Here is a 13106-nt window from a genome sequence, read left to right as displayed (position 1 = left end):
CGAAAAAAAATTGTCTATATGCCGCGGTATCTGAATTTGGTATCTCCCCCTCAGATTTAATACCAAACTTGGCATTCCCAATTGGCGTCAGTTGGCAAAGTAGAGAAACGACTACCGTGCTTTGTTGGACTCGGCCAACATCGCTTAAGTGGTTACTGCGCCATTCAAAAAGAAGAACACGCTTGGTATGGAAACTTTTCTGCTGGTAATGCTAAGGAGCTTGTTGCGATATTTTCTTTTTTCATTCCGTCCACAGGAGTTTTTGTCCTTTGACCTTTACCGGTGTTTATCCGTATACCGGCTCTCAAATACCTATCTTCATATATCAGCTGAATGGAAAATGTGCTATTCTTCTAGTTTAAGCGATCCCCACCAATTGAATGTATGTAGTTTCGGATACTTCTGCATTCCTGAACGAATGGATGAAATTCTTAGATTAAATAAAAACTTAGATCCTTTTCCACTATGAACAAACTCTTGACACTTTGGAGCTGGTTTGCTCATTAAGCGAAGTATCATAAGCTTCAGATAATTATAGAGTATCGAGATCGTTAGTCGAAAGTATTCACCAAATATTTCGGCTCCTGCATTCTTTAAATGCGATGCTTTTTTCTGCAACGCTTCGAAAATGTATTTCCTTCTATTTTGCTTTGTCCAGGTACCCAGCAGAGAGAGGTTTTTGATGTGACTAAGTGAAGACAGCGTTGCATGATATTTCCGAACTGCTTTCGACTTTGCTACCATGAAGCCTAGTGTTTTCAATGCCGCCTGACTGTCAACGAATATACCGACGTTCCCGAACAGAGACTGACTACCCCGTAAGCCGCCTTCTCTATGTAAATATCTGCGCCTAAAAGACACTGCGGTTATCAGGCAGGCGGTATAACTGCCTTATTTGAATGTGCTTGGAGTACAGACCCGAGCCGACTCCCTTTTTCATATTTCTAGATGGAAATATCTTCCCAATCTCTCGGGTTGGAAAGTGTATGGGAATCTTAAAATTAAAATCCCAGGATGACGTAATTAATTTGATTGATTTAAGGGCCCTTCAAGTAAAACATCATGTGTACTCCTTGTTGTGATGCGCTTCTCACGGCGCCTGATATACCGAGGCTTGCGAGTCTGTGCACTCTTCCAGTTATTCTCTGATTGCTGCTTTTATCAAGTGCTTTCCATCAGACCAGCGCTCCATAGGTTAAAATCGGTCGAATAACTGTGGTGTACATACCGTGAATGATATGCAGTGACGGCGCCCTGTTTTCCCGAAAGCCCTTTTACAGGTATAGTACACTGCGAGATCTTTCTTTGCTCTTTTTTCTACTTTGCGCCTCTGCGCTAGTTTGGGGTCAAGGATAATCGCTAAATATTTCACCTCGGAGGTGAAAGGTTCAGACTAGTCCCGTCCAGCTTTGTGTAGGGGAATTCTGGATTTTTTTTTTGCCTTGTGCACGAGACAAGTTCTTTTCTGGAAGGGTGAACTTCTAGCCATTTTGTTTTATGCTCAGTTGGAAATACTCTCCATTGCTGATTCCATCAGCTAACTCATTGTTTGCAAGAATTTTCTGGAAAGTAGTACAGCCAAGTCATCAGCGTAGGCGACTACCTTCGTTCTCCTAATTTTAAAGCTTTCTAACAGTTCATTTAGCAATGATTAAAAGATTGCTCAAATAAATGCATATATCTATATGCACTATAAAAATGTTTGAATAAATTATTCAATTAAATACACAAATTCTTGTGCCAGAACTGTTAGTTCTCTTTGCTCTAGAAATTTAACTTAAAACAAATTGCTTCTAATGCTCCACATACAAATCGGAATTCCTATTACATTTCTGACCATATCAACGATTGGAATTACGATCTGCTTCTATGGAAGCCACCTTCGTCGACATCTGCTACTTAACCGCTACCTGATAATCACTTCTCTTCCATTTCCACTACTTTTTGTTGATTTAACGTTTTTCATTCCCCCTTCCTCCTTCCCATCAAGCCAGAACTACCACATTACCAATACAGCTTCACTGTCATTATACCTTTCATGAGCATGAAATGGTATTATAACTTTGGTCCGATGTTTGTAAGTACCAGAACAAAAAGAGATAGACCCATGAAAATGTATACTTATATGATCAGAACGTCGAGCTGAGTTGATTTAGCCATGTCCGTCTGTCCGTCTGTCCGTCTGTCCGTCTGTCTGTCTGTTTGTATGCAATCTAGTCTCTCAGTTTTCGAGATATCCGGATGAAATTTGGTAGGTGGGTGTATTTTTATAATGTATTAATCATTTGTCGGAACCGGAAGAATCGGACCACTATAACATATAGCTCCCATACAACTGATTGTTCAGATATGAGATTTTTCATTATAACTTCTCCATTTATGCAGCTACGAACATGAAATTTTGCAATACTTGCACCCATTATCAACAGAATACTTATAGTGAAAATTACAAAGATCGGGTCACTATAACCTATAGCTCCCATACAACGGATTGTTCAGATATAAAATTTTGCGTTATAACTCCTCCATTTATATAGCTAGGAACATGAAATTCCGCACTGTTTTCAATAATTATCTACAGAAAACTTACAGTGAAAATTAAAAAGATCAGGTAACTATAACCTATAGCTCCCATACAACTGATTGTTCAGATATGAGATTTTTCGTTATAATTCATCCATTTATGTAGCTAGGACCATGAAATTTCGCGCTGTTTTCACTCATTATCAACAGAAGACTTACTTCGAAAATAATAAAGATCGGGTCACTATAACCTGCAGCCCCCATACAACTGATTGTTCAGATATGAGGTCTTTTATCATAACTCCTCCATTTATGCAGCTAGGAACATAAAATTTCGCACCATTTGCACTCATTATTAACAGAATACTTACAGTGAAAATAACAAGGATCGGATGACTACAACATATATCTTCCATACATCTGATTGTTCAGATATGGGATTTTACTGTAAAACTCCTTTATTTGAACAGCTAAAACCGATAAATTTCGTAAGATTTTTTATAAATAATAATACAAAGTCTACTGAGAAAATCGTCAAAATCTATGCTGCATAAGCTTTATCTCCTATAGCACTGATTGTTCAGATACCAGTTTTTGCGATATATCTCCTTTATGTAGGAAACTAAACCCAATAAATTGTGTTACCGGTTTACATACCGATCACATAGCGGTGAAAATCACTTAGATTGGTGTCATATAAAGTATATTTCCATACCTCTGATTGTTTAGATGCGATTTTTTATATAAGTATGTAACTCCTCTATCGATGTATGCAGATGTATTCAAAAGCAGTAATCTGTCAAAGTAAAATTTGCAGATGTTCATGAAAGGTATGAAGCCTTCGGCATAGCCGAAAACAGCGCTGCTCTTACTTGTTTTATCTATGCTTTGTTTCGCGTTTGAGTATCTCCTCTAAACGACGTCGTTCTTTGACACTCAAAACATTCTCCAATTGTTCCAGTGTTCCAATGGCGGCCAAAGTGTTGTGATGGCGAAGGTTCTGCGGAGTGAATAAAGTACAAAAAATACCGATTCAGTTTTAGCTTTGAGTATTAAAATATGTCAAATATGCTTAAAATGCTACTTCAGTTGTTGCTTTTGCTGTTGTTTTACAAAAGTGTGTGTACCTCAACGTTTGTTAGAAAATTGTACATCCATATAGTTAATTGCGACACTACAACAAAAACTAAACAAGCGGTGTTTGTTGTTTTTACGTTTGGCAGCAATAGCCTTTTTGGCGCTTCAGTTTTTGGTGTTAAAAGCGAGTTAAGCTAAGAGGGTCAACAAAGGTTGAAGGAAATACTTAGCGTTGTTGGATTGCAGTTAATTTAACTCGCTGAGGATTCCTTTGTTTTTTTGTGAAGGTGTCGATTCCAAATGTTTCAAAACTTTACAAAGTATCGAGAAAGTGTTCAGAGGGCTAAGTAGCGCTTGTGTAGGAGTGGGTTGACCCATTTGCTTATTTGCGGCAAAAGCAATAAAATTAGTGAAAGTTCTTCAACTTGAGTGGGTTGAGAGCTCAGTAAAGAATTTTATTTGCTCTTAGTTCTCGGCATCTTTAAAATTGCATTAGAAGTAAGTACACACATCCATTTAAAGGATTATAGAATAACGGATCATTGGCTTTGTGGTGGACTTGTGCGTTCCGTGGTATATTTTCAATGATAACACTGACAATGAATGGCCAAAAACCCCGGCGCGCCATATTTGGTATGTACGCTGATGTCTCCAAGACCGATCATGGTAGCCGAGTAGGGGTATGGGGTTTACTATAGAACTTAATCACTAAACACTAGCTAGTTACTCTGTCTTCCACGCTGTGTTTCAAAGCTTCGTAATATCATTTGGTTGACAATTTAAATCAATTATTACAACATGGGTATCATTCGAAATGTTTTTGAAAAAACTTTGTTTCTTAACTACATGCAGCAAGCCTTAAGTTCAACATTAAAAATATTTTTCAGGGTATTTTAAGAAGGTTGCCACCAATTAAAAAAGGTGAATTCAAATTATTAAATAAGTTAATTGGATTATCAAGATGGGTGTCAAACGAAATGTGTTTGGAAAGGCTTATTACCTGAACTATACTTAGAAGGATTGCCACGTATTTGAAAAACCAAATTCAAATTAATTCAGTAATTAATTGATACCAATGTCAGATGAAAAAGATTTAAGAAAAGTTCATTGTTTCTAACTTATACTAAAGATGTGTACATATATGATATATTTAAATGAGTGTCAAACGAAGCAGTTTTATGAAAGCTTTAATTTTAAAATACTATTGATTAGGGTTGCCACGTATTCCTAATGTCATATCTATCTTACTATATATATTTTTTATGAAGATCTCTGATCTGCACCATTCCTTTCAAATTCAAAACTGATATGTTAAACCGTTTTATTTTTTGAAGTTAGAACTTTTTATCGAGACAGGGTGATTTGAAATTAGAGCAACCGAACCATGCGAGACTTGTCCTCTTTCCCTCAGAAACGGCTCAACGGATTTATATTAAAATTAGCACACGGCTCGCTTATACATAACTCTGACCAATATTTTCAATATTTTTTCGGTTTTTTAAGAGTGCTGCTACCTGTTTAAAATGCCGAATGAAATTTTGGCGTTTTAGCTGCATGCGGGTAATAGGGGTAACAGGGAAAGAAGTTTCACTTCAGTTTGCGTGGGATCCACACACAATTTTTTTGCAAATCTATTTCTTATGTGGAAACCAACTAATATAAATAATGAGCCAAATGGGACCTTGAACCAAGCTCTTGAGCTATCAGATCAGATTACTACCAACCGTGTTATACACAAACTAGTATTGTGGGTGCAGTCCTTCGTCAGTGATGCTCTTACCAACAAACAACATTTCATTTAAATATGTTCAAAAAGGATAGACTTTGTTGCTATTTTCTAAAGAATAAATTCGTGGTATAAAGCTCAATAACACTTGAAAATACTACATTTATATGTAGATTATATTTTATCACTATATTGACATATTTTCCTACAGCAGTTCTCTGCTCAAATTATTATTTGCATCTGTGATACTTCAAATACTATTTTTGCCTTGTAAAAATTATCCAATCTACTACGAAAAATACATACATACCTGTGAACACGCATCGCATCGATGGCAGTCGGTTGCATGACTTCATGTTGTTGTACTTCCTTGCGGAACTCAGCATTGTAACGACGGAATGCATCCATGTAACACCTTTGGCAAACTTCTTGGCTGCAGGTACACAACAGGAAAAGAGCAAAGCGACAAAAAGATGCAGGAGATAGTGAGGAAATCGGAAAGAAGAAGTTGAATTGTGCAGATATGTATGTACATCGATGGATTACCGGCGCGCCGGTGGAGGCAGCAGTCAAGAGCAACGGTGCAAATAAAAGTTAAATAAAAGGACAATGATGCGAAATATGAAATGAAAATATTTGCTGAGCGCATACAAAACTCGAGAAGATGAATCGAGCAAGAGCACTAAGCACAAAGTAAACCGAAGAATATAAACCACATAAAAATAAAGGTAAAGCCATTTTCCAACAATACCCCGGCGGGGGTACAGGTGAGTAGATGCGATGTAAAACTCTGTATGCACGGGTGCATCGCTGTTGGTCGTAAGGGATTTGCGACTAAGTATGACAACTGTGCAACGCTGTGCTGTGTTGTACACAGGGTGGGCAAAAACTCGGAGTTCGAGCGAGCAAGCGAGCAAACTCCTACTCAATGCCTCGCAGACAACGAGGCGCACGCATCTCGTACTCGTAGCAGCAATGAGGCGAGGCACGAGAAGTTTGCCTCGCTCGCCAAACGAGCGAGCGCTGCTTGTTACCTCGCGCTCCTATTAAACGAGCGAGGCTGTTGTGTGTTGCCTCACTCGCAGTACGAGGGGAGTAGCTGTCTGCATACTCGCTCTGCTAGGTAAGACGAGTGAGCGAGGAGTGAGTGCACTATACAACACATGCATTTTTGTGCATAAAAATGTGGGAATGTATGTCAATAGATTATGTACGAAAGTATGTTAATAATTGTATGTACATATGTACATATGCATATAAATATGTGAATATTATATCGAGCCCTAACCGCCAAAATAACGTAAGCGACATTTTTTTCAAAATTTTATTTTTGATGCAGAAATGTACCTAGATGCTCTAGGAATATTTCTGCATCAAAAAGAAAATTTTGAAAAAAATGTCGCTTACGTTATTTCGGCGGTTAGGGCTCGATATTAGGGCAGCTTTTAAAACAACAAATAAAATTTATTACATACGTAAGCACAGATTATGGAATGAGATATTTTTTAGAGTTATATACATACATAACATGCATATTTATATATCTGTGTTCGTATGGAAAAGTAGCTTATGTCGAAAGGTTGGCTTTAGTATAATGCGGCAATCCCTTTATTTTTTAAACGGCAAGGAATTTTTTGATGAGACTTAATAAGAATATTGACTTGCTAGTATCGGAACTATTTCTTCCACGTTTATTTGCTAAAAGTTGTTCAACGGCTTACCGCCAGTGAGTCATTCGCAATCGTATGCTGCGAATGCCGATTTATACTAAAGCCAGCCTTTCGACATAAGCTACTTTTCCATATGAACACAGATATGTATGTATGTATGTACATATGCATGTATTTTGCCTTTACAGAGAAAAGTAAGTAACGAAGATAGTATAGATAATCGTTTGTGCCGCAGAAACAAAAAACAAGTAAGCACTTGTTAGCACCCCAAAATAGTTTGCTACTTGTAGCAGTTATGCTGTATACCTGAATGAAATATAATCCTTGGAGAAAAGATTTATTTGTGGCCTGTTGTTCAAGGACATATGTACATGTATGTATGTATGTATGGATATGTATTTGCGTAAACAAAGAATAGAGGCCGGTTCACATACAACTTTGGCGTTGCGTTGGCGTTGAATTTCAAAGCAGCCGTCCACCGTATATATGTACTTACCATTACGTTACTTCGTTTGCCTGCCTGAGTAAATTGTTTGCCTTTGATGTCTCGTTTTTTCCCCTTTGTCCACTCAGCTTTTACCTACTTCACATCGCCCCCGTTTGGTTTACCCGCTTTATATGCTCGCTCGTTTGCGTTTCCCGGATTTTCCCTACCCTCCGCCCATGGATGCTACCTAGTATGTATGCAGACATAGGCACCAAAATGGGAAAAATATGAACATTCTACTTGAAATGTTTCCAAAATTATTAAAAAAACACAATTATGATATTTTTCGAGTGAGAATGATATATTTATGCTATAAAACTACACACCAAGCATTGCTCTACATATAAATGTGATTAAAAAGTTTAAAACTTTGTTGAAATTTTCAAATTTTTTTACAAAGTATGAAACTTGCTTGGACTTGTATGGTCTGTCTCTCATGTACACTTAGGTCTTTTTTATGCGGTAGATGCGTTCTTCAGAAAGCCGCATAAAAAAGTTCTTTAATTTCATACAAGAACAGGAGATGCGTTCCAGCATTTTCAAAACCCGCATAAATTCAGATACTTCAAAAAAACAAAAAAAAAAAACAATTTATTTCTTCACTTCTGTATTTTAACCAAAACAAAAAATATCATAAAAAATACATGAATTATGTAAGAAAAATTGATTGCAAAAAAAGTAATAAAAACTCTCAAAGAAGCAAAATCGATACAGCGAAAAAAATGTTTGAAAAACCTCATAAATTCACATCCGCATAAAAAAGAACCACATAAAAAGAGACCTAAGTGTATAAGTTGAAATTTTATAAGCTATTGAAAATTAAAAAAACTATACCTACATATACTACGTTTATACGTAAGCTATTTGCAAATAAAAATAATTTGCAAATACCTAACTCACTGTTTATTCGATGGTGAAAAATTCTTTTTTAATATTGCCTGATTATAAAAAGGCAATAATATGACAATCGAAAAAGAAAATAAAGTTAAAAATGGCAACGTCTTGATTATAAAAAGGCAATAAGATAATCGAAAAAGAAAATAAACCTAAGACTGGCGGCGTCTTGCGCTTATTTGCAAATAGTAGCACTAATCAATACTTATTTGCGTGATTTAGTTATTTGCAAATAAAAAGTTAACTCAGCGTTTATACGGCAAATTTTACCATTTTGCAAATTGTTATTTGCGAATAATACGTGCGTATAAGTACATAGTAATATATATGTATGCACATATGAGCCTACCTAGTAGATAAAACTGGCAAAAATAGGACGCATCTATTCTTCTGTGCATGAAAATATATACACAAATAAATACATACATATGTGTATATATGTATGTATATACATATCTACATGTGTGCATAAAATCGTTTGCTCTAAATTCTTAGTTGATGCAATTTTTATCCCATACATTTTTGCTGACCAAACAACCCGTTTGCCTGTCTAATCTGCTTTCCTCATTTCCCTCGCTCGTTTACTCGCCTCGCTCATCTGCTGCTGCAAATGAGTGCCTCGCTCGCAACGCCCCTCTCGCGAGGGCAGAGCTAATGAGGCCCTCGTTTGCTTGCTGCTCTACTCTTGCGCCGCCCTCGTTTGCTTACTCGCTCGCTGGCTACTCATCGTGTGCGCTCGTACCTAACGAGTGCTCATTTGCAAACAGCCTCGCGTGTTCCTCGTGAGTTGCGCTAACTCAGAGCAAACTAACGAGCGAGCGAGGGGCCAAAATGAGGCAAATCCGAACCCTGGTTGTACACGTACAAGAGCGCTAACTAGTGTGGAACATGGATCAACGCCGCCAGCAGCAAGCAGCACAAACCGCACAAGAACATGTGGCAGCTAAGGATGAACGGCTAAGGATGTGCACTGAATGATCGAAAGCAGGTTGCGCGAGGAAACAAATAAAATCAAGGTAAACGAGGCAGTAAGGAAATGCAATTTCCTGACGAAATCTAAAAATATTTGTTGCGCTTTTACGCTGTCTTCCTGTGCTGCACCGCGCTGCTCAGCTAACAAGGCAGCAACAAAGTACACACGAGGCTAAGTAGGAGGAAAAGCAGCGTAACACCGATGTTGTTGATGCAACAATTCGTGTCACAGCGGCAGGCTTCACTCTTCTACCCTTCCATGTGCTTACTGCCACACTGCCACTTTGATTGTCCCACTGTTGCTGGAGATTCCTATTACGATTATCTAATACAAAATTTGCACTTCTCCACTCGCTCTCTCTCGCCCCTCTCTTTGTGTATTCACTCTTTATTTGTCTGCTACTTACTAGGTTTGCATTTGGTTGCCATTACTCGTTGGGCTTGGCGGTCCAAAGCCAACACGTCGTGCAATAAGTATACGGTGCCATTGTTTTTGTAGCGCATTCATCGGTCGCTTGAATGGATTTGTATCGTATTCCAATTTCATGTTGATTCACTAGCAGTTCTTCACACTGTAAAGTAGAAGAAAAACCCCCATCTTGTAAGTGCATACGGTGTTTTTAGTATTTTAGGTGAATAGTGCGAAAATTGATGCTGGCTATAAGGCACCAAGGCGCTGATATGTTTGCTTGCAGCACGCGAAGTGCAATTACATTTGCAATTTCAGCCGATTGCGCTAATACGTTGCCTTGTGCGGCATCCCAATTTTTCACCCGTGCATTCAATTCGATTTGTGTGTTATTTTCTTGTGATTTTTTGATTCCGTTCGTGTTCAGCGTTTGTTGGTTGTTTACTACTTACAACGGCGAAAAGCAATTCGTTGGCAACTGTTTGTATTGAACAAATAAATTGGCCAAGTATCGTATACGTGTGTGCGTATGTATGCGTGGGTAAGCATTGTTTAAAGGGTTGCCAAAGGTGACAACCACAACATGTTACGTAACTGGCTGGCGGGGGACGGCTCGGTGGCATGGAGGCATGGTGGCGAGCCCAGGCTAAACTCGTCGGAATGGGGGGGCTCATTACCACTGGCCATACCTTCAGCTACGTTAACACTTATTTAGTTCTTGCCCCTGTGTATGAAGAAATACATTAATGCATGAAGTTTACAATAGACGGAAAGATAGAGAGGCCTGTCCCGTCAGGTGGAGTCAACCCTCCCCTTCTACACGTCGTAGCCTTGGACCTTGCTGTGACTCCCACCGATCGCAAAGTCCCCTGATCCTGACAAGAGTCCGTAGTTTTTTTTTAAGCGGTCATGTCCCTGTCATTGGCTCCATAAATCAGAAGCATCCATTTCCCCTCCATTGCTCTAGTGCAACACCCACACCAACCCAATTTATTTAAGCACACATCCTTAGACCTCCTTTTCTAATTTCGCGACATGAACATACTTTTTCTTTATTTTGCTAGCCAAACAAAAAAACTTAACAATATTTATTCCAAATTCATTAGTTATACTACTAATACAATACTCATAAACCCTTAATATTACTAAATTCAAGTGCCTCGTAAGTTATTCAATGAGCCTTTTTCCTACCTAAGTACACCTGTCCCTATATTCGTACTGACTTCGACGGCGAAAGTAACAAAACTTTTAGTTATATATGTATATATATTATTATTATTATTTTTTTTTTTTTTTTAATACTATTGATCTCATTCTTGGTCCTAAACTAACCTAAGGGTGGTTTATTCAATTTCAAAGTAGGTCTATGTTCGTGCTTACTCTACCGAGCCCGTACACAATAATAATGCCACTACTGTGGTGCAATCCTGAACCTATTGCCTCTATGTACAGATTCTTTTCGTTTTCTCACTTAGCAGTCAACCGTATGTAGATACTCATGCAAATACATATATACGTGCATACAAATGCATGTACATATGTATGTGCGTGCTTTGCCCTCTACGTATATAATCTTATACACTAGCACTTACCGAACTCTCCAACGATGAAGGCGCCTGCATGTGGGAGACGGATCAGCTGAAAACGAGAGACTTATAAAGCAGGTGGAAAGAAGGCTTTCCAGTGGCTATAGTGAGAGAGTACGTGTAATGTAGGTAGAGGTAATAAATTGGGGTTTACTACATGAAATGTCAAAATGATGCATTCATTCAAACCACGCGCTCGGACGGGTCATTATATGTTCTAACTCTTTTCAAAGAAATTCTACTTTAAAACTCCGAATAAACCTAAAAAAACTATAAATAGGATTAAATGGATTATTTAACAACCTGGGCACTAGAAATAACTAATGGGAAAGCTACGAAAAGCATGCGAATCTCGGAAGAAAAAAAATGGAAACAAAAGAAAATCTTGGTGAGCAAAGAAAATACGTTAGTTAACCTATACGTTGGCTAACCTTACTTAAAATTACATGTGTGTCCACCTATGAGTTAGCCATAAATCTTTGGGGAAGCTTGGAAAAATATTTAACTGCGAGGTGAACTTAAAATTAAAACTTGGTGATTTCCTTTTTTTTAAAAAGTATAAAATTTGAGAAGGCATTAAATAGAGAGAAATATCCAAATGCGCGTGCAAAAAAAAGAAAGAACCCGAAGAGACATATAGAAGGAAATTAATAAAACTTAGGGTAAAAAGAAAATGATGTCCAAAGCAACAAGTGATGACAGACACCAATACGTCCCACTTTGAGAGCGCCTGGATGAGAGTGCGTGGAGGCTCCCACTCAGAATTCCCGCGGCGATCCAATTGCTCGACAAGTATTTACGTTGTGTGTCTGCTTATTTTGGTTTATAGTTACTCCGCATATGTAGCTCAGGTTATTGCCTTGATGCGACTTATGTACTTCGCGACCAGATGGTTATCCAAATACTTTAGAGGATGAACGACCCAACTCAAATATCAAGGTTTTCTTTTGTCTCCTGGTGGAACTCCTCCCTAGTGGTGACCTACAGAATTTACTTTCTTTTAGTTAAGATGCTTCTTCCGTTTGGTGAATATTTTAAATTAGTTATCTATGCCTGCATTTTATCTGTTCAACTTCGTTCTTGTTTTCATGATATTTCTTAACTTTAGTATGTATATGAGTTTATATGTACATATTAGTTTATGTTGTTTAGCCATCATTATGTGCCCACATAGGCATGCCTATGTATGTCTCTTATGTTCATAAACATTTGGTTACTAGTTTTAAGCTCCATATTATTTATTTTTTTTTAGCTTTTTTTTTATATGTTTTAATATTTATTATTTGTATTAGCTCAAATTATTTTAACTAATTCCCTAGTATCGTGCCCCACCTTTCAGACCGGATCCAAAACGGTTTTCTAAGCGGCCCTTCTCCGTTTTAACGGGCTTTGACTTTAGTATGCCTACTAACTTTAAAATAATTTACGTTTTTTTCACAATCGCACACCTTACTACTTTTTCAATCAACAGTAGACTATCGTTTGATTTTTGGTAGCGGTTTGGCAGCCGATCGTGCCCGCCACTTCAACCTGAGGACATCTTCTTTACCTTTCACTCAACATTCAATCACACGTATTCACGTATACATACGTACATATATGACTTACACAACACCCACAAACACGCATTCGCGCTACAACTCGCTTTCACTCATGTTGTGCTTCAATGTTGGGGAACATGTTTGCGTTAGTGACAGATACGCCGATGGATGGGCAGGATAACTACACAGGATTATGTTTTCAATCACAGGCTGTGGTTACA

General features: G+C 37.9%; 1 pseudogene; it reads right to left on the bottom strand.

The window, feature by feature from the left end:
* Positions 1-3400: 3400 nt before the first annotated feature.
* On the bottom strand, positions 3401-9896 carry LOC118750037 (annotated as a pseudogene).
* Positions 9897-13106: the final 3210 nt, after the last annotated feature.

Source organism: Rhagoletis pomonella, unplaced genomic scaffold (genome assembly GCF_013731165.1).
Source record: "Rhagoletis pomonella isolate Grant_MI unplaced genomic scaffold, Rhpom_1.0 Rhpom_scaffold_00117, whole genome shotgun sequence".
Taxonomy (NCBI): domain Eukaryota; kingdom Metazoa; phylum Arthropoda; class Insecta; order Diptera; family Tephritidae; genus Rhagoletis; species Rhagoletis pomonella.
This window is presented reverse-complemented; position numbering and strand designations above follow the sequence as displayed.